Source organism: Typopeltis vanoorti, chromosome 23, assembly GCF_054136105.1.
Source record: "Typopeltis vanoorti isolate ZY-2024b chromosome 23, IOZ_Tvanoo_1.0, whole genome shotgun sequence".
Lineage (NCBI taxonomy): Eukaryota > Metazoa > Arthropoda > Arachnida > Uropygi > Thelyphonidae > Typopeltis > Typopeltis vanoorti.
Window position 1 is genome coordinate 78,712,814 of NC_143571.1, and position 23,107 is coordinate 78,735,920.

A 23,107-nucleotide genomic window follows, 5' to 3' on the forward strand; every position below is an offset into this window, starting at 1 on the left:
AAATGAGTAAGCTGAGTGGAGAGTACTATCATCTGCAAAGCTGTGAATGGGATCAGTGGTTGTGAGTAGGTCATTTATGTATAGGAGAAAGAGAGTAGGTGATAGGGTGAAAGGACAAAGCCTTGATGGTGCTCAAAGAGAGGGGAGCCATCTATCATGACTTGCCAAGTATGATCAGAGAGAAAGCTGGCTACCCAATTACAGAGGATGGAAGGGGGAAAACAAAGAATGGCAATTTGTGTTTAGTAGGCCTCGATGCCACATGTTCAAAAGCTATGTAAATGTCAAGGGTAGCAGTACAAGTTTCTCCAAACCTTTTCATGGTACATGTCCAGTGGTGGGGTGATAATGAAAACAAATTTAAAATGTTTTAAGACTAAGTAGATTTTTTTTCAATCTTAAAAGAAACGTATAATAATAAATAAAAATAATTTTTATTATTTCTTTTTTGTTATTTTAATGGAAAAAATTACACATTGGTGTCGATTCATGAATTTTGCTTCCTGCATATTTCGCCGCTTAATGAATATTAGTAAATATATGCTTCTTCATATAAGTTTCATTTCAAAGATATTGATAAGAAGTACAAAAAATTACAAATGCAAAATCTTGAATATAAGTTGTATTGAATATAAATACAATAAATATTATAATAATACGTCTGTATTATGAATTTTTTTTTGATGGACGATGTGAAATATTTTAATTTTTCCAAAGGGGGCCTTGGCATCCGTAAGTTCGGGAAGCACTGCTCTAGGCAATTCAAACCACAACCATGGTTTGAATTGCCTAAAGAATTATATTTTCTAGTCTTCCGAACACGCCCTGATATCGTCAAAATAATTCTTATTTCTCTGGAAACATTTGCTTCCTATGCACAAATCAACACAAAATCCACACACATACAAAGCTTTACTACCCCAAATTCCAATTTCCAAGCCATTCATCAATCGTGGTTTACATAACCTCGTCAATTCAACAATTACATCTCTTTTGCTCAAGACTTAATTTTACCAAAACAACTTTAATAATCTGGTAACACTCTCCCCACCCCCCAAAGGGAGTGGGTAGAGCTTTAGTCCTTATTATTGAAAATCAGGCATCCGGTTTCCATCCTTTAAGTATACTGCCAGTGAGCCTAAACTATGAATAAATCAATGTTTTTCAGGAAAGAGAGAGGGAGGGAGGGAGGGTATGGCAGATAACTGTCTTTATCTCGTGGCTCTAAATCGTAACACTCGTTAGGATTTGTATCACAAGGTTGCACATAAAGTGATGGGATAAAAATTCTGTTTCCAGGAAAGGATACTTGCCCTTGAGGAACTCGAGTTAGTTTTAGTTCTGCCAAAGTGCAACTAACTCGGGAACAGGTTGAAGATAGGATTAAAAAATGTTCTTCTAGTTGTGAGTAGAATCCTCTCGCTCTTTCATTGCACTCACTTTCATACAGGAATTCAGTTTCTGCTGCTTGCATCTTCTGCCAATACTTCCATGACCACTGTTCTTCTGAATTGGCATCAACAATTTCTCTATTCACCATTGAAACAACTGCAGCGCTATTCAACATTCCTTCATAGCCCAAGAATGCAATGTGAACAAGTTCCTTTTAGCTTGAACATGGTGTTATCAACGTACTATAGTCTGACCAACCTCTTGTGTTTGGGATCTTACAATAAAAAAAAAATCCAAGTTAGCGCCAAGAGAGTGAAAACGAAGTCTCAATTTAAGATGAACTCGCCCAATAGATACCATTTTTTAATGCATATTTCCCCATTAACACACACACACACACACACACACACACACACACACACACACACACACACACACACACACACAAGTAAAACCCCATTTTTACGTTCCCGCAATTTATGTTTTCCTACCATTTACATCATTTTCCGTTAGTCCCATCTTAAGGCCTATTCTTACGATATATTGTTTTCTCGCCATTAACAACTTGATGTTGACGTTATTTCCCGTGATTTGCGTTTTTTTCTCAGATGGCAATACTGATTTTCGAATCAATTTCTGCGAAAATCATCGCATTTCTGTTCCCAGATGGCGTTGCTTTCGGCTGTAGTTTCGTTTTCGCCATCACAGTAACTTTCACGGTTGCAGCAGTAATGTAGTGATGAGCGATACTGTGATTGAAAAATCACAGTACAAATTGATATTGCAGAATTTCTGCTACATAATTTAGCGTGTGAAAGTTACTGTGGTGGATTATCCATGTTAGTAACATGGAGGAAAAAGACAGAAAATGTATTTTGGTAGAAGAAAAGATGGCAATTATGCGACATGTAGATTGGCATGCCGGACACGTGTGCATTTAGCAAAAGATCTTGGACTCTCCGTGTCCACCACTTTGAACACGATAGTAAAAAACAAGTCAAGCATTGAACGCAATGCAAAGCAATCTGGCGCTATGTAAAAATAAATAAATAAATAAAATAAAATTTTAAAAAATCAACAATTAAAGATTTTTTAAAATAGATAAATGTAAGTAATTGTAAATTTATTTATTTTCAGTTATTAAATTTTGTAATCTAGTGTGTAGACTCACATAATAGCAGTAAGTCATCTTTTAGTATTTTTTAATGTTTTTTTACATTTCCTACTATTTACACTTTTTTCCATCAGTCCCCTGAAAAGTGTAAAAAAGGGGTTTTACTGTATATATGTATTCATGAGTATTGACTCGGTTGTTTTGATACATTTTAAAAAGATATTTAATGACTAAAACTAAGATTAATTAAAAACTTTAATGATAAAAATACTACTAGTTTTGGCTTTTTACAGTAGGTAACTCTTTAGGAAGAGGAAACAATAATAAAAACTGAAGATTCTAAAAACTGAGAAGCACAAACAAATTGCAGTACATAATTGAAATAAAAAAACATTGTATTAACATTCAAGTTGTTCCATTTTACGTGCCATTGTTTGTTGTGTGCGTGGTAGTAGACTCTCGAGAACTGAATAACAGCAGTGTGGCTATCAGGGATGCTACAGCTCAAATTGTTGTTTAAATGTTCAGGATTAAGGATGATTCCTGGATTCCACAATTCTAAAACTCATCATGGCAGAGGAAAATATTTTCAGATCTATCCCAGCAAACTGGGATAGATCTGGGAAAATCATCATGAGAATTATTTGAGAACAGATGACTGGATAAGGCACTGGCATGTGATCATTTATAGGAGATGTCTCTCTTGTTATTATTAGTTTATTATAGATTTATTATAGATATATTAGTTTATTATTAATTTATTATAGACTTATTAGTTTGACCATAATAAGGAACATTACAGTCACACCATAATTTATGTATGCCAGGATATTTCAGATTGTGATGATTGTGATGCTTAGGCTTTGGATGGCTTATAAGAGATTGGATTTTAGGAAGTGTAGTGAATAACGATTTTGTGAAGGACGATATAACTAAAGCTATATCGTCCTTCCTGTTTAAACCGAAACTTTGGAAGTGTTATGTAAATGATATTTTTATTATATGGAGCCACGGCCACAATTCTCATGGATTTTCTTCATCATCTCAATAACCAACATCCAAATATAAAATTCACAGCCGAACTAGAACACGAAAACTCCCTACCATTCCTGGACGTAAAACTCTCATACTACTCTAGAAAATTTAGAATCTCTATGTACATCATAAACAAACAATGGAAAAGATCAGTAAATAATGTACAAACATTAAGAAGTTTTGGTTTTGACACTGACCACGAAATATTAACTGCCAAAGTGAAGATAAAATTCAACAGGAAAAATAATATCAGAAAAGAAGAAAACATCAACCTATCAAAACTAAAAGATAGCTCAAGCAGAAGTCGATTTTTAGAACAGATGTGCTTGAAATTAAAACCCTCCATCTTCCAGAACAGCAGAAAATACTGGGAAGAAGGAAAAGAAACAGTGTTAAAGACACTCTAGGTTCCAAACCCAAATAAACAAACAGTGGATAACCAAGAAATCATAGCTACCATAGAAGAGAAAAGAGAGGCCAAGATACTTGTAAACCAACAAAACAATGAAGAGAATAGAGAAAAATAAAGAGCACTAAAAAATAAAGTTGATAACCTATGCAAAAAAGCCAAAGAAAAATGGCTAGAAGAAAAAGCTAAGAAATGCCAACAAGCATACCAACAAAACAACCTAAAAGTCTTCCATGATACTGTAAGAGAAATTACAAAAGAATTCTCAGCAAAAGCAGTAACAATGATAAACAACAAAATGACTGAAACTGGGAATATTGATTATATAAGAAAAATCTGGTCAAACCATTTTAAGACTATCTTCCACCAAGGAAACAAAACTACAATGCCAACAATAGAAGAAAATAATGATCACCCAAAAATTTTACAAGTTAGATAAGCAATAAAACAGATGAAAAACAATAAAGCACCAGGCATTGATACTATCCCTACTGAACTGTGGTCATATGGAGGCAGCATATCAATAGAATATTTAACAACCCTATTCAATAAAATACTACAAACAGGAGAGATCCCAGATGACTGGAGAACTGGAAAGATCATCCCAATATACAAGAAAGGAGACAAATGAGATTGCAGAAATTACAGACCAATCAATTTACTCCCTCACACCTATAAAATATTCATAAGAATTATACAAAATAGATTAAAAAACACCTATGAAGAAATGATAGGCATAGAACAAGCTGGTTTCCGAGGAAACTATTCAACAATAAACAAGCTTTCGATAACATCAACAGAGAAAACCTTCTTAAAATTCTACTAGAAAAACAACAGACAAATATATAATACAGTTTCTGATAAAATATTACTCTAAGACAAATGCAATAATTAAAAAGGACACACTCACAACAGAACCCATAGAGATCCAAAAAGGAGTAATGCAAGGATGCCCATTATCCCCATGCCTATTCAACATATATCTAGAAGAAGTTCTAAAGAAGGCAATAGACAATGAGCCTGGAATCAATGTCAATGGTTTAAACATAAATAATATCAAATATGCAGATGATCTCGTCCTTCTTGCAAGAACCCCAAATGAACTACAAAAGTTGATCAACAAGGCTAAACGAAACCTGTAAAACATATGACATGACAATAAATAAACAAAAGAAAAAAGTGATGAAAATAGGGAGGAACAGAACTACCATCTCAGCCACCCTAAACGGAGAACAAATAGAACAAGTAGACAACTTCATATACCTTGGATCAAAACTAACAGAAACAACAGATGAACTCAAAACAATCAAACACAGAATAGCGATAGGATGGACCACCATGGGAAAATTACAGAAAATCTGTAAAACAAACAAGATATCTAAGCAAGCCAAAATCCAATTATATGAAGCAATAATTATACCAACAGTCATATATATATAATTATACAACAGCAATAATTATACCAACCTATGGAGCAGAAGCGTGGACAGTTAAAAAAAGAGAGGAGAAAAAACTGCTGGCATTTGAAATGAAATGCTTAAGAAAAATAAATAGAACAAGTTGGATAGAAAAGAAAACAAACACCACAGTCAGACAAGAACTATTGTATAAAAAGACAATAATAGAAAAAATTAGAAAACAACAACTGAGATGGTTTGGACACACTGTACACATGGACACAGACAGACTTCCTAACGTCCTAATCAATACTTTTCCAACTGAAAAAAGAAGACCAAGAATTATCTGGCTGAAATTAATAAAGAACATCTCAGGATGCAGAACATATAAGGAACTTTTTCGAACAGCAAGGAATAGAGAAGACTCAACCAGTCTTAGACAGAAGAGAGAGAGATGTACAGAAAACCAACGCATACTAATAGATATCTTCACAGCCTTTCTAATCATTTTCCACCACAAAAACTCAGAACTATTTCTACCTGGGGACACAGAGCACGCTCTCTTTTAAATGATCCAGATGAACTTCAAAAGAAATTAATCACCTCTCACATGTCTTTAAACAAAATGGATATTTTGAAACCACCATTAAGAAATTTCTTATAGATCCTCCTAGGCACCGCAATACAGAAATTCCCAATTCATTACATTTCCTAAAATCCAATCTCTTATAAGCCATTCAAAGCCTAAGCATCACAATCTGAAATATCCTGGCATATATAAATTATGGTGTGACTGCAATGTTCCTTATTATGGTCAAACTAATAAGTCTATTGAACTTCGTATGGAGGAACACAAGAGAGACATCTCCTATAAATGATCACATGCCAGTGCCTTATCCAGTCATCTTCTGTTCTCAAACAATTCTCATGATGATTTTCCCAGATCTATCTAGGAGATCTATCTCATGATGATTTTCCCAGATATATATAGATCTGAAAATATTTTCCGCTGCCATGATGAGTTTCAGAGAAATTGTGAAATAGGGAGATCATCCTTAATCCTGAGCATTTAAACAACAATTTGAGCTATGACATCCCTGATAGTCACACTGCTGTTATTCAGTACTGGTGTTCTCGAGAGTCTGCTACCAAACAATGGCACGTAAAATGGAACAACTTTTTATTTCAATTGTGTACTTCAATTTGTCCGTGCTTCTCAGTTTTTAGAATCTTCAGTTTTTATTATTGTTTCCTCTTCCTAAAGAGTTACCTGATGAAGGCTAAAAAGCCAAAACTAATAATATTTTTATCATTAAAGCTTTTAATTAATCTTGGTTTTAGTCATCAAATATCTTTAAAAAAAAAAAAAATATATATATATATATATATATATATATATGATAACAGTAGGATTAGGAACACGAGACAGAAGAGATATGTGGTAAGGAATATTTGGAAAATCAAACCTGCAGCATAATCACTAATCTGTGCGTCGCATCCATTCCAAGTGCTTGTGAGAATGAGTTTGTCTTAACAGGTTAAGAATCTTCTTCATTAACAAGGAAGTTGTTCGTTGCAGACTGTAACACTGACTGAACATGAAGTGATACCTCACCATCTTCAAAGACTACAGCTGCGACTTTCTTTTGCAGCTTCAAATTATTCTTTCCAGTGGAGGTTAATATGCATCACCTTATTGTTTTCATTATTTTTACAGATGGCCACCCAGAAATTGCTACGGAACATCTAAAAGACACCGTAATACAACATAGCCAAAAAATTGGCGCTCCCATTGAATCAAGAGATATCCAGTCGGTACATCGGTTACCACAAAAAAGGAAAAGAGAAAATAATTCCTCCTCCTCCCGTTGTAGTGCGACTCACCAACAGCCCAACAAAAATTATACTTGTAAAAGCTAGCGGGATTAAAAAACCAGTCGTCAAGGATCTGAAAGAAGCCCACGACAATACCACAATATACTTGTCCGAATACTTAACGGCATATTCTACCAAACAAGGAAAGTAAAAACAGAAAAAATTACCAGTTTATATGGATAAGAGACAGCAATATATTCCTTAAAAAGACACAAGATGCAAAACCAATCCAAATAAAATCCGTAAAAGAACTCAAGCCACATTAAAAGGAATACTGACGACTCATAAAGAAGGGAATAGCACACCAACCTACATGAATGCAGGCCATCAAGCAAATGTAATCACCCCGGAACATGATAACTACCACATTCTGAAATTGATAACAGAATGGAAACAAGTGACCATCCCCAAAAAAAGGACTATCTATTCTCCACATCAACATCAGAAGCATTCAAAAATACTGGCTGGCCCTACAAGCTTATCTGAAGGAAGATATAGACAACATAGACATTTTAATACTGACTGAAGTATCTACGACAAATGAAGAGGCTACTATCTACAAAATGCTACACTTCCAACAACACATTGAAGAAAAATTAAACGAGGAGGTGGTATAATAATATTTACCAAACATAAACTAGAAGTAACAGAAATAAACTATAAATTAGAATACGCAGAAAACATATGCATCGAAATTAAAAACATCAAACAAGAAAACTCCTCGATATTAAAAGCAATATACAGACCACCTAACTTAAGCACCACAAATTTTTTAGTTGAACTAAACAGGTTGCTTTCAGCCATGAAAGAAGGCACCTCAGAATATTTGATAATAATAGGAGACGAATATAAACATTAGGAACATAAATAACAACACAGAACAATACCTAGGCCTCTTATCAGCATATAACATAACCCCATCCACACAGTCGTATACACGAGAAGAAATAGTTGGAAATACAACAACCTCATCCTGCATTGACCATATAAATATACCGGCCCCTCCAAACAGCCACACAGCAGCTGTCATAACATGCAAACTGGCAGACCATTATTTCACAGCATTACAGTTACACACAGAACCCATAAAAACTGAAATCACTGAAACTACAAAACAGTATAATAGCATTCTAAACGAAACAATAGTAAATGACGAAATCAGAAAAAAGACTGGATGCAGATAGCATCTTTAGACTCTGCTGAAGCTGTATATAATAATCTTAAACTTGCATTTAATAAAATATATAACAAAGCATTAACAAAAATAAAAACAGACTCCCAAACGAAACAGAATCCATGGATAACAGACAACATATTAACAGACATACAAAGAAACAATGCCCTATGGAAAACTTAAGAAGTTGCCAAACAATATCGCTTTATAAGCTGAATACAAAAGAAAATGGAATCTCTTAACAACACAGATTAGAAATGGTACACAGAAACAAATTAACAACAGCTCAGAATGAAATAAAGGAAACCTGGCACCTGATTGATGAAATGCTGAACAATACACACAGAACCACTGCCCCAGAAACAATAAAACACAGCTTTGCTTGCAACCCTAAATCCCTCAAACAGTAGGCAAACAATTTTAAATCAGCACTTTCATGAACTCTGTCCAAAAACTACAAGAAACAACCTTTCCTCACACAAACAAACATTCTCCATTAGGTCCACGAGCAACCCAGTCAATGTGGTTCCCCACAGTAATAAAAGGACCATCACTGGCAATTCAACAATTCACACCCATACACAAATATGGAAAAAGAAACATTATAAGTAATCACAGACCCATTGCCACATTGTCTGTAATCAACAAAATCATGGAGATCATCATGCATTGCAAACTTTCCACATAATACGTTGAAAAATTTCAAATCATACCCAATAAAGGAACAGCAACACTCCTGGAAGATTTCACAGACCTAATAAACGCTACATTGGATAAAAACAGAATAACATTAGTCATTTTCATTGACCTAACAAAAGCATTTCACACACTAACACACAAAACTTTGTTAACGTAACTAACGCATATCGAAATCAGAGGTCATCTACTCCAGTGGTTTCAAGCAGCGCTTCCTAAACGTAGGTTGTGGCCCCCTTGGGGGGCCATAGGTTTTGTTGAGGGGACCGTGAAATAATGAAAAAAAATTGAAAATGTTTTAAGAACCAAGTAGATTCTTTTTTATCTTAAAAGAAAAGTATTTAATTTTTGTTATTTTTTATATTTTAATGGGAAAAAAATCACACATTGATGCGGGTTCACAAATTTTGCCTCCTGTGTATTCTGCCACTTAATGAATATTAGTAAAAATATGCTTATTCATATAAGTTTCATTTCAAAGCAGAAATCTAAGAATTGCAGTTTCAAATCTTTCACCATACTGACTTTTTTGTAGCAATACTGAAACACATCCATCACATTAAATTGTTATTAAACTTCTTTTATGTTTTTAATTCATTCTTTATCAGTAATAGTTTTACGTTTCATGTGTTTGTACTGCAAATGTACAATAACAATATATCTATCTATATAAAAATATGAGATAATGTGTATGTAAGATGCTAAAAATGTAATATTTGCATTTGATTTTTGCAATGTTCGCTGTGTATGTTTTGTATTGAATATAAGTACAATAAATGTTATAATAATATACGTGTGTATTATGATTTTTTTGGGGGGGGGATGATAAATTTTAATCTTTCCAAAGGGGGGCCCTGACATCCAGAAGTTTGGGAAGCACTGATGCAAACTACAAGGTCATTTGTGGATCTTGAATGGCAGAATCTGTACTGATGGTCACTGATTAACTGGTAGGCCCTTTACACACAATGTTTGAGAGAACTGGAGAGATACCACTAGGACCCAAAAATTTTTTTTAATGTCCTGTCCAACTTATTTAGTACTTTTCTGAGGTCTTTTTGTTGAAAAATTACAGGAATCATATGGTTCTTGGATTCTCATGTGGTAGGAGGTGATTTTCTTTTGTCATAAACCAGTTTTCTGAATAGATTATGAATATTAATCAAAACCACATGAAACAATCTGTTTGATATTTTTTCATTTATTACTTAAACTGTATTTACAGTGTTCTCCCCAGGATCTTTTGAATGGGCGAGCTGCCCGGCTGGTTTTACTAACCACCCAGCTAATTAATGATGTGAATTGACATGGCTAAATAATGAGCAAGAATGGAAAAATAATCTAAGACATTTTTTAATTAACTGATGAGAAATCGAACCGGAGAGTAGCAATACTCGTGAGACCAGCTCAATTTCTTGCACTGCAAGCCAATCTCGTGAGCTTCGGATATTCACTTTGAAGCACACCTGTAAAAATAGTCATAATTTAAAATTCTGAATATTTTTACAAATTGTTTATGTTAGTACATTATTAGTTTTGGTTTCATAACATGCATTGTCGGCACTTGTGATATGCACGTTATTGATGTTATTTTGTCAAAATGAAATGTGAAGCATTTAAAAAATAATTATGTACTTACTGGATTTGGATAGTTGTATTACTTTCAGGAATTTTATTGTGGTAAAGGAACAGGATTGAGTTTAGAATTATTAAGTGCCATGCTTTGTAAAGACATTCTCATAATGCTAAAGGAGACAACACGTCAACCATTATACATAACTTCTTGCTTGCCACTTTCATGGAGTGCCCATGCTCACCGAGAAGTTTGATGGGTGATTGACAGCTGACAGCGAGAGCATTCAATATAGTAACAAAAACAACGAGGGCGTTCAGTATCAGAGAACGGAGGATAAACAAAAGAGAGCTAACGGAAGTTTAAGAACGCAGGCGGGCAAAATTTTGTTCTTAGGAAATTAAGTTTTTATGTAACAATCGGGGGCATATTAATGGAAGATTCTAAAAAAGGAATCATAGAATTGTGAGCCTTTAAAGTGGAGGAGTTAAGACTGTAAATAAGGACCGAAATAACGTGCGTTATGTGTCTTGGGTATTACTGTCAGTGCACAATTCAGTGATTTGTTCTGATTAATTTAATAACAATGATATTTTGTATTTATTAAATTACCCCATAATAAGTAAAAAGCCAAGTCAGAAAACCACACTCTTAAGTTATTTTAAGAAAGATGAAACCGATAAGCATAGTATACCAACAACAGAATCGTCGATTTCTGCAGAGTCTCTTTCAATATGTAAAATGTGCATCTAAACATCGCTTATCGGGTATTGACAGTGTGACAGTGACAGGTTTTAAAAAATTCCATTGGTTAGTAGTGAAAGATAATGGAATGATGTGTTCCACATGTATAAGAGACGACCCAAAACAAGGAAGTGACTTGGATAACTATGCCATGCACAAGACTTCGAAAAGAAAGCTTGGTTGACCATGAACAAAGCAAGTAACACACTGATTCTTGTTCAGATATAATTGAAAAATCAATTTCAATTTTGAATAACTTGCAGAGAGATGCTTTTCTGGTAGCTTTAAGATCTATATATTGGTTAGCAAAAAATGAGTTACCACATACTACATTATTTGAAAAATTGCTTGAGCATTGCAAGGATATGGGCTGTTCCTACTTAGAACATCTTAACATTGGTAAAAATGCACATTATACTTCAGAAAGAATAATGCAAGAGTTGATTGATATTTTAGCATCGGAAATTAGATCTGAAATACTGAAAAATATACATTCTGCAGATTATTTTAGTGTTTTATGTGATGAAACTACAGACGTCTCAGTTTTAAAACAGCTGATTGTGTACATTAAATATGTTTGTTGGCTTAGAAAAGAGGTCAGGGCTAATTTTGTATCAACTTACAATATCATTGATGGCACAGCTGAGACTGTAACTAACAAAGAAATTGAAACCCTTGACAGTCTAGGTTTAAAAACTTGTAATCTGGTGGGTCTAGGATCTGATGGAGCAGCTGTCATGATCGGAAAGCAAAAGGGAGTTGCAAAACTGCTCAAAGATAAAACAGATGGACTCATGGTCAACTGTCATTGTGTAAACCACCGACTCGCTCTTGCTAGTGCCCAAGCAGCTGCTGAAGTGCCTTATTTAGTCATGTTTAATGATATCTTAAAGCAATTGTTTTTCTTCTTCCAAAATTCCTCAGTCAGGATGGCTGGTTTAACCCAAATCCAAAATATACTGAACAGTCCTCAGATTAAACTTAAAATGGCTAGTGATACTAGATGGCTGTCTCATGATTCTGCAGTACAGTCTCTAAGAAAATGAATGGTGAGTGTTATAGCTGCATTGGAAAGAGAGGCCACCAAATGAAATGATATCACAGCTGAAGGTTTCAGTAAATATATCAGAACATAAAATTTTGTAGCTTCACTAATGATGCTTTCAGATGTGTTACCGTATTTATCTAACTTGTCTAGATCATAGCAAAGGCAAGATGTTGACTTAACTGAAATAGAGCCAGTCTTAGAAGCCAGAAAACTATCCATCATGGAATTGAAAGACATGCCTGGCAGTCATTTTCAAAATCTTCATCAGCATCTTTCAGGTGAATGGTCAGACCTTCACACTGATTATTCAGATTCTAATGTTATTACGTTTAAGAATACATAGGCACAGTTATTAAACATCTAGAAGCAAGATTTCCAGATATGCCAATCATTTCCTGCTTTTCAAGACTTTTCAATGCTGAAAGTCATGATCAACGTGAGGCTTCTGAGATTCTTTTTGATCATTATTCTAGAAATGGAAGTCCTGCAGTTTTAAACTATGAAAGTACTAAACTAGAATGGGCAGTTGCATCAAAAATGATTAATGGACAGTCATACAAAAATCCCAAGACAAATACTGCTGAAATTAGAAACAACAACATCTGAGCTCAAAGAGTCTTTTCCAAATTTAGCAAAACTAGCTGCTGTTGGACTGGCCATGCCTGTGAGCACAGCTGAATGTGAAAGGGGTTTCTCTGCATTAAAAGGGATAAAAACCTGTATGACGAATTGCATCAGTCAGAACACTCTAAATAATCTGATGCTGATTTCACTGGAGGGACCAGATCAAACAGATTTTAATTACAAAAAAAGCTGCTGACAACTGGGCTTCTAAGAAGAAGAGAAGATTTAATGTATACAATTTTAAGCTGTGAGCATTACTAGGTTTTTCATTACTTAATCAGAAAATAAGAAAAATCCTAGTCTTGTTTGTTATAATTACTATATAAAATATTATCGTTGTTTGAAGTAATTTCTAATAAAATTACTATTTTAATTTGTTATGAAAAAGGATCTTTCTTAACTCACATATTCAAAATATGTGTTTTTATAATATTCTATTGAAGATTCGCTTGTTTATGCTAAGATTTGTTTGTTTACATGGATGTTGGAATTTACATTTTTCAGTTAAATATGATGGAAACTTTTTGCATTTGAAGTTTATTTAGTGTGTAACAAACACTAAAGTTATATTTACAATATTAATATTATATTGATGTCAGCTTTTAGTTGGTGGTATTCCATGAAGATAATAGTAAACTGAAATTCTGAAGCTTTCTTTCACTGTTATTAGAGGGATTGTATTTACAAATAATAGAAAATACTGTGCAGTAACTTTTTTTGTATGCCTGGCTAATGCTTCATTCCACCCAGCTGGTAAATATTTCTGGGAAGAACACTGTGTATTTATTATCTTGCAGAGAATTATTCCGAAACATTCTTTTTAGAAAAAGTGGACATTCTCACAGGGCTTTTATAAAAATCATTCCCTTTGACTTGGTTAAGCCAGCAAGCAACTGATCAACACAATGACAACTACTGTGAAAGCCAGTTTGTTCAACTGATTATTCCTAATTTAACAGTTCTACAGTTTGATTGTAAATGACATATTTCAGAAGTTTATACCAGATACTTAATAATGATAATAAACTTAACACTGCTCAGCATATCTCAGGTTTATCATTGGATTCACAGTTTCAGTAAGATTTATGTTCTTTGCAGTGGACAGCAGCAGATCTAAACAACTGTCTAAAGTAAGACAAGCCATAACAGCAAAGGGATCTGGTAGACACCTGAAAGTTAAACGAATTATTATCATTAGTAGCATTACATAACACCTCCAGGGAGTCCAAAGACTCATCGAGGAAGGGCACCTACTCTACAACTCTCCATCTCCACCAACCGCAACTACCTTCATCATCTACACCAATGCCATCTATCTCCGAGCACCACCACCACCACTAGTATTTTCACACACAATCACAAACATCCATGCCCATGGTGGGATTTGAACTCACAGCCTTTTGGCTGGAGAGCAGATATGCTAACCACTCGGCTAACCAGCTGGCATGAAGGAAGCTTTTTTATCTGAAGAAGTAAGGTCTAAATCTTTCTGAGGATTCTCAACATGATGTTGATGATACTGAAGACAACTTCAAAATTATACATCAATAAAACTGTTTTCACGTAATTTTCTTTTCTGTTTCATATATTTTACAACTCGGTCACTACTTTTTTTTTTTTTTTTTTGCACTGTATATGGACAATATAATGGAACTTTCTTTTGCTACGAAATGGAATGTATTACATCTTTTTTTTTTTTTAGGAAGGGCATAATTATCCTGCCTTAGATGAAGAAAGCAACTTAGTTTTTACCCTCTGTGAAACAAAAAAAAATTGTCAATGAAAAACAGGCAGCATAAAGAGAAACAAACCATTTTCACTTAATGAAATCAGTTACAAAAGTCTATGGTGGAAAAAACAAAGCCTAATGTATGAAAATGTATTAAGAACCCAACTAGTTTTAGTATCAAATACAAACAGAATGAACAGTTTATAGTATGATTCAATACTACAAAAATATATTTATCTTAATACAGAGATTATCAGTCTGAAAGCTTCTAAATATACATACACAAGTTAATTAAAAAAACTTACCTTATTTAGCTGTGTTTATCACTGCAAAAATTGTTCTTGATTTCTTCTGAATACATAATTTAATGCACAATTCAATGGATCTTCCTCCTCTATGCTCATGAAGCACTTTAATCCTTAACAATCAAAGAAAGAAATATCACAAAAAAAATTCTATCAGAGAATATTATACTACAATATATTAGCCTTTTCTCATAATTCTTTTATAATTTATTGTCACTATACCATTAGTATGTCAAAAAAATTTAAATAATCATCAATTTCCTGATAAGCATCCTGAAGGGTGTAGGATATTATAACAGTTTTCTTCTTCTTCTTTCACTATGCCTTATCCCATGTTAAATGGGGTCGGCGCACCGATCTTTAACCTTCCTCTTCCAAGTTCTCCAGTCCAGGGCGTCCTTCGGACTCCATCCTTTCTCATTAAGATCCTCTGTCTTCTTATCCCTCCACTTGAGCTTGGGCCTGCCTCTTTTCCTCCAACTCCATATACTCCACTCGTTTACCAACATACTCCTCACCTTTCCTTTCTACATGTCCAAACCACCTCAGTCTACTTTCTCGTATCTTCTTGCCAATTGGTCCCACCTTAACCGTCCCTCTGATGTAGTCATTCCTTATCCTGTCCTTCTTTGTCACACCACTCATCCATCTCAACATTCGCATCTCTGCTACCTCCATCTTCCTCTCCTGTGCCTTGGTTATAGGCCACATCTCTGCAACATGGAGCATCGCTGGCCTCACCACCATCTTATACAGCTTTCCTTTCTTCTTACAACTCACTCTCTTGTCGCACAGGACCCCGCTCATCTTCCTCCAATTCATCCAACCCATGTTATTCGGTGCTGTATTTCCTCATCCAGGTCACCATTCCTCTCGACAACCGACCCAAGGTACTCGAATTTCTTCCCTAAAATTAGCCTTTCACCCTGGAGTCGTATGACCATACCCTCGTCATAGGACAGGACCCCGCTCATCTTCCTCCAATTCATCCAACCCATGTTATTCGGTGCTGTATTTCCTCATCCAGGTCACCATTCCTCTCGACAACCGACCCAAGGTACTCGAATTTCTTCCCTAAAATTAGCCTTTCACCCTGGAGTCGTATGACCATACCCTCGTCACTCCCCGTTGACATATATTCAATCTTCACCCGGTTAATTCTCATGCCACTCTCCTGCAATGCCTTTCTCCACTCTTCCAGGGTATTTTGAAGCTTCTCTCGGGATGATTCGCATAGAAAAATGTCGTTGGCAAACAGCATGCTCCATGGTGCCTCCTTCTTGACATCCTCTACTAGTACATCCATGACCAGGTCAAAGAGGTAGGGGCTCAGAGCTGACCCTTGGTGTAGCCCTACGACAATGGGGAACCCTTCTGTCATGACGACACTAGACCCGACCTGAGTTTCTGTTCCCTCATACATCTCCTTCACCAACCTCACGTACTTCTCCAACACCCCCTTCTTCCTCATACACCTCCATATCTCCTGCCTGGCCACTCTGTCGTGTGCCTTTTCCAGGTCTATAAACACCATGTGCAGATCCACTTGCATCTCTCTATATTTCTCCTTCAATCGTCTTAGCACAAATATCGCATCCGTTGTCCCTCTTCCTAGCATAAATCCAAACTGCTCCTCACCAAGACTAGACCTGACTTGCCATAACGATAGTGCTGAATGCATTTTTTGTCTTCTCCAAGGCAGATGTCAACAGTTCTTCCTGTCTGTCCATATTAAACCAGGTCACAAGAACAGGACACTTCATATACTCCTGAATGTGATAAATAAGAGGGTTTGTTCTTAGGTGAACGGATGAGATTTGCCAATTTCACATATAGTTTACATATGATATGTAGCTGATATTTATTAAGCGCTCTGGATATCTCTATGGCAAATGTTTTTGTGTGCTTTCCAAAGAAACCAATGCTATGTAGAAAAGTATAAAAAATGTTGCTTTTGGGCTATATAAATAAATTATAATTAAGATAATCTGTATTCTGATGGCATGTTTAAATTACTAAATGTATTTCAACCTACATTAATCAGACATGAACAATGTAAATACTAAAAACAATCCCCCCCCCACCCCACACACACAATACTGCAAAGCAAAACAAATTGTAATTCTGAGTACAGAAGGAGAATAACATCCTGATAAATAATTGAAGCATTTATTCTGAAAATGTTCAACGATTATCCTTATGTTTTTTTTTATCTCAAGAAAGAAATAATTTTATTTTTTAGAGTTCATTTCTAAGAAAAGACTTACTAGTATTTAATTGTCTTTGATTTTTAAAAATCACCTAGAGAGAAAGGTAGAAATAAGAAATCATGAAGCTTTATGTAAAATCTGCATTTTCAAATGTGTTGATATGCCAATGATAGAATTTTCTTTGATATGTTATTTATAAGATATAAAAAATTCTTTGATTTCATTTACTATAGAAAATATAAGATTATTTTATAAAAGCAACAATGACTATGTATATATGCTTTTTTTTTTTTTTTAACTTTGATTGTATTTTGAGTAAAAATAGCAATTCTACTCTTCAGTTTAACGTTTACATTTCCTTATTTGTATAGAAAATTATTGCAAGTTCATAAATTAATTGATAAATAGAACACGCATGCAAAATTTTCTTTCTATAGAGGTTGCACTCCAACTCACCCTTTCTGAAAACAATATTTAATTACATTTAAACAATCTTAATTTGTTGAAAATATAAGTGACCACAGCAGTTCATAATTATATGCAATGCTACTTTGTATACTTTGTATTACTGGAGTTAAGGGAGCAGGACTGCTGCTTGTAATGAGTTGCTTTATTTTGCCGTTTATGTGAATAATGTGTGAATGCTATAATCATAAAATCAGAATATTGTAAGGCACTCATAAATGCATCACCAAGGCAGAAATTAAACCACTTTTACATAATGCATTGGGTTGGCAAATAAGTTTGTTCGGTTTATGCGTTAGTACAAGTTTACGCCACCTCGTCTGTCGCTATTGCACAGTTGAAAGGTGACATTTCACACAATTTTTCAGGGAATTTTCGTTCGGCCTACTTCAGTTGCGTGTGTGTAACATATTTTTAGAAATGGAAGGAAATAACATACATTATCAGCATATTTTTCTTTTTTATTTCAAAAAATGCAAACGAACTGCAGAGGCCAATAAAAAAATATGCAGTGTATATGGGGATGGTGCCTTAACAGAACGTGTATGCCAAAAGTGGTTTGCCAAATTCCGTTCTGGATTGCACCCAAAGAAGATCATGCTCTCTGTGTGGTGGATTATAAAGGTGTTGTCCACAACGAGGTGTTACTGTCAGACAGAACGATTGATTCAACTGTCTATTGCTCCCAGTTAACGCGACTGGCTCTGAAATGGCAAATCGGAAAGGCGTTGCCTTTCACCATGACAACATCAGACCCCACACATCGTTAACAACCCGGCGTAAATTGTTACATCTTGGATGGGATGTTTTGCCACATCCTCCGTATTCACTAGACCTGGCACCTTCCTCCGATTATTACTTATTCCAATCATTGCAGAATTCTCGGAATGGGAAAACCTTCGCTAATGAGGAGGCTATCAAAAGACACCTGAATCAGTTTTATGAACGCAGCATAATGAAGTTGGTGAACAGATGGCAAGAGGTCACTGATAAAGAGGGTTAATATATAACTGACTAGTATATATATTAAATAGAACGTGTTTAATTCCACTTTGAAAAACCAATACAATATCCTGAAAAGTAAATAGTTTGTTTCTTTTCTTTTTTACTTGAAAAAATATATTATTTTTAAGATTTTCTATTCAATTAAGATAGTTCATAAATGTCCTTACTAGCTTTACACTGGTGTCCAAAACAAAGGACGAATACTATTTTCGAAGATTACAACACTACAAATTCAGATGAATTAGGTTGTGACAATTTTTATAACAGACAATTTGGAGCAAAAAGTGGATACACATTCAAATCGCATGCAAAGAGGTGACATGGTAGCCTCAACAGGATAAAAGGCAAAAGATTGTAAGTGAACTGTGAAGTTTGTGTTTGAAGGAAGCTACAGCTCTTTTCATGAAGGAATAAAGTTGTCAATTTGGATGTCTTGTAATGTCTCAAAGACATTGTGTAGATGATTTCAAGAAGGGAAGAATTATTGGAAAGCTTGGAGAAGACTGCAGAATTGCTGATACTGCCTATGAGTTTGGAATCTCATATGGAATTGTATTCAGGCGCTGGGTAGCATTTCTGGTTAAGATGGATTTTTGGTTATAACAGCAAAACGTAATCGACACACAACAGCAGGTCAACTTGCAAGTCAGTTCCATTCAAGCACAGGAAGGCAGATACCTCGACAAAACCTAGCAAGACATCTGTGACAAGCAGGCCTATATGCCCAAAGGCTTGTAGTCTGTGTCCCTTTACCCACAGGTCATCATAGAACACATTTTCAGTGGTGTTGTATCCATAAAACTCAGAAAAGACACCAATGGACTAATGCACTCTTTACATTGAGTATTGTTTCATTCTTTGTTTTGATGAGTGTTGTTTCAGTGTTTCCTCCAAATCTAGATGACACTTGATCTCACATGAATGTGGTACTGCTTATCATCGTGCGAATGTTCTTGAAAGGGACAGATACAGCAGTGCTGGGATCATGATGTGGGAAGGCATTATGGTTAATAGATGCAGTGAGCTACAAGTGTTGGAAAAAAAGGAATATGACTGGTGAACAATAGTGCAACGAAGTTCTTCACTATCATATTCAATTGTTCCGTGGTGCTGTAGGCAAAGAATTCATTTTTATGGATGAGAATGCCACACCACATCATACATGAGCAGTGGAGATACTTCTAGAGACAGAGGATATTAATCAAATTGAGAGGCCAGCACATTTCAGAGATCTCAAACCCATAGAACACGTCAGGGATGCAACAGGGAGAAAGACTGCTGCTCAAAATTCCCCCTCTAGAAAATAAACAAGGCCTTATCCTTGCTCTGAAGAAGAAGTGTGCCAGTTTGACAACTCATAGCACAGTTTCATTTCTGGATACACTTGACATATGTATTTGTTCTGGCAGTGTTTACTTCACTGTTTACCATAAGCCATTTACCATACACACACACTGACCAATATATACAGGGTGTTCGGGATAAATTTGACATATTTATAATTAATTATATTTTTCCGTAAGTTACATGTATTAACACACACTTCTCTTCATTTAAAAGTTTGGACCCTTCTTCATTCATATACAAGATGTCAGAAAGGATGGATAGCTGGAACCCACCTGAATCATGGCAGAGAATAACTTGTATCATGATGATTCGTGCCCGCCATCAAAATAAGGATATTACGACTGCTGCCCAATGCTCCCTGAATACAGTAAAAACAATCAGGCATGAACTAGAGACTTGCAATGGTGACTACGAGGATGTAGCAAGAAGAAAGATCCCTAGCAGACGATCTGATTGCGTTCGTACAGCAGAATTCCTCGCAAATCTGCAGGAACAGGTGTTGAAGAACCCTGGCATTGGAATTCGGGCTTTGTTCGTGGAGTTGCTAACTGTAGTCAAGCCCTGGATAACAAGGGTAGCCAATGGTAGGCCGTATGTATGGCAGCAGGATTCGGCCCCTTGCCACACCTCTGGGAAAAGTCAAAAATGGTTGTCTGAAAATTTCTACGACTTCACCAGTCCAAATGTTTGGCCTCCAAACTCCCCAGACCTTAACCCCATGGATTATTTTGTATGGGGCGCAGTTGAAAAAGACACCAATCGCACTTCCAGTAATACAAAAGCCCAGTTAATGGATAAAATTAAAACAGTTTTTGCGGCCCTTCCCAGGGAGACTGTAGCATCAGCTTGTTCGAGGTTCCGAAGCAGAATTGAAGCTGTGATCGATGCTAATGGTGGTTATTTTGAGTAAATCTTGTTGATAGTATTGTAATTAACTCTGCCTGTAATGTTTTTTTGTCAATTCATTAAATTTAATAGATACAAAGAAGATTTTCTTTTTCCTTACGAAACTGTCAAATTTATCCCGAACACCCTGTATATATATATATACACGCACATAAACTCTTACCATCACCCAAAACAAAAACTATCAATCTATCAATAATATTATTATTATTCCTGACACTTCCAAGGAGTCCAAAGACTCATCGCAGAAGGACACCTACTACTGTCTCAACCACTACACTGAACCTTTACTATGAATCACCTCCATCAACTGCCCACATCCACCACAACTAGTATTTTTTGTCTATAAATTGTGTGTTCTGAAGGGCCAATTTGTCCGTGTACGGGATGAAAAACCCAAGTTTCCGGGAGAAAAAACCCTGCTACCTCCATATGAGATCAGCTAACTCACCTTCGATTGAAAATCATCCAAATAAAGATTCCTCCCGTCGCGACAAGAATCAAACTTAGGCCTATTCCAATTGAAGGGCGCAATGTACCATCGTTCTTCCAATTGCACTACGGAGGCAATATCAATCAAACTATCCTTGAAACAAGCCCTTTTTTAGATCCGACAATGGATTTCATCCGTCCGTGCTTATTCCAACACAACTTTTCCAATCAAGCTTGTTTTGATGCATAAAGGTATTTATACTGTTGAATATTTCTTCTCCTGTTGTTTGTTCTGGCAAGGATTGGCAATATAAAAGGTCATCATGAATTTTTTTGATTTTATTTCGTACTTAACGCACACTATAAGATTTACAAAATTTGTAATGTCGGTGGACTCATCTACCTGCAACGCATAATAACGACTCTTACATATATTGGATAACAATGTTTGTTTTATATTTTCAGCCATTTCAGTGATTCTTCCATGAACAGTACTATTTGAAAGGCAAATCCAATCAAAAGATCTTTTTGCATTATTTCCGATCATAATTTCTTCTATTATTTTTGCTGCAGGCTTGACCAAATTTTCACCAATTGTTTCTGCTGCACCACTTTTTGCTATTAATAGCGACACATGATACGAAGCTTCTAAAGCCTTCATATTTTCACCTGACACGATCAACATCACTTTTTGAGATTCTTTTAAATTTTTTAGTTTATTTTGAAAAAATTTGAGTTTTGTTCTTGTATTCATTATGTTTCGATTCAAAATAGCGATTTAAATTAGATGGTTTCATGCTTTCATTTTTTAAAGTTTCACCGCAAATTACACATAACGGAATAGGTTCCTCTTCATTTCCTGTCCATGAAAATCCACATTTCAAGTAATTTATATCGTATTTTCAAAGTTTTCTCATCTTCTTCCCAGTTGGTTCTTTAGAGATGTCAGATGACATGCCCTTATCAATTTCACTTGATCCAGATACAATATCAACGTTTTCTTGTTGCTGACAGCTACTTGTATCTGCTATGTTCCCCTCTTTTGTGCATTTTAAAAATCCAGTCTTTAACCAATGATCCATACTTAAGAATTTGAAAGCTAAAAACATTACCGTATTTAACGAACAGTCCTTTAATAAATGGCTAGTGAAAGCAGAGCTCAAAACAGACAGCAATGGTAGGCCAGTAGAGATAAAGCAGCTATGAAGCCGTTCATATGATTGGTGCAATAATAACAAAAGATCGCACTACTAAATGACGAAGGCAAGCTTACAGTTGAGTCGAAATGCTAATTCTCTTCAACTGAATTCCTTATATAATATCTGAAACACATTCACTATATATTTCTTAGTTTTAACACATTCACTCAAACAAAACCATATGTTGCCAGTGCAACATATGGTTTTGCTTCAGTCTACTATACAGCATTTTATGTGGGAGGGGACATGCGATGCGATTCACTAGTTAGTGAATCGCATGTCCGCCGTTTTTATCCCAGTTGTTTCTAATTGCACTGTTTGTTGAGAAACATATTACAGCCTGCAGATGTCTCTGTACCTTATTCAGTGCTACAATAGGAATGTTTCATGATCTCAAACTTCATGGATACATTAAATTTTATTCCATG

General features: G+C 35.3%; 1 protein-coding gene across 1 annotated transcript in view; it reads right to left on the reverse strand.

Annotated features, from left to right (window-relative positions):
• LOC150094019 (protein KRI1 homolog) overlaps positions 1 to 23,107 on the reverse strand; it is a 33,377-nt gene that overhangs the window by 4,864 nt on the left and 5,406 nt on the right. Inside the window, exon 2 of the mRNA XM_090412839.1 lies at positions 15,116 to 15,228. The gene's annotated coding sequence lies outside the window, so the exon portion shown is untranslated. The remainder of the gene's footprint in view (positions 1 to 15,115; positions 15,229 to 23,107) is intronic.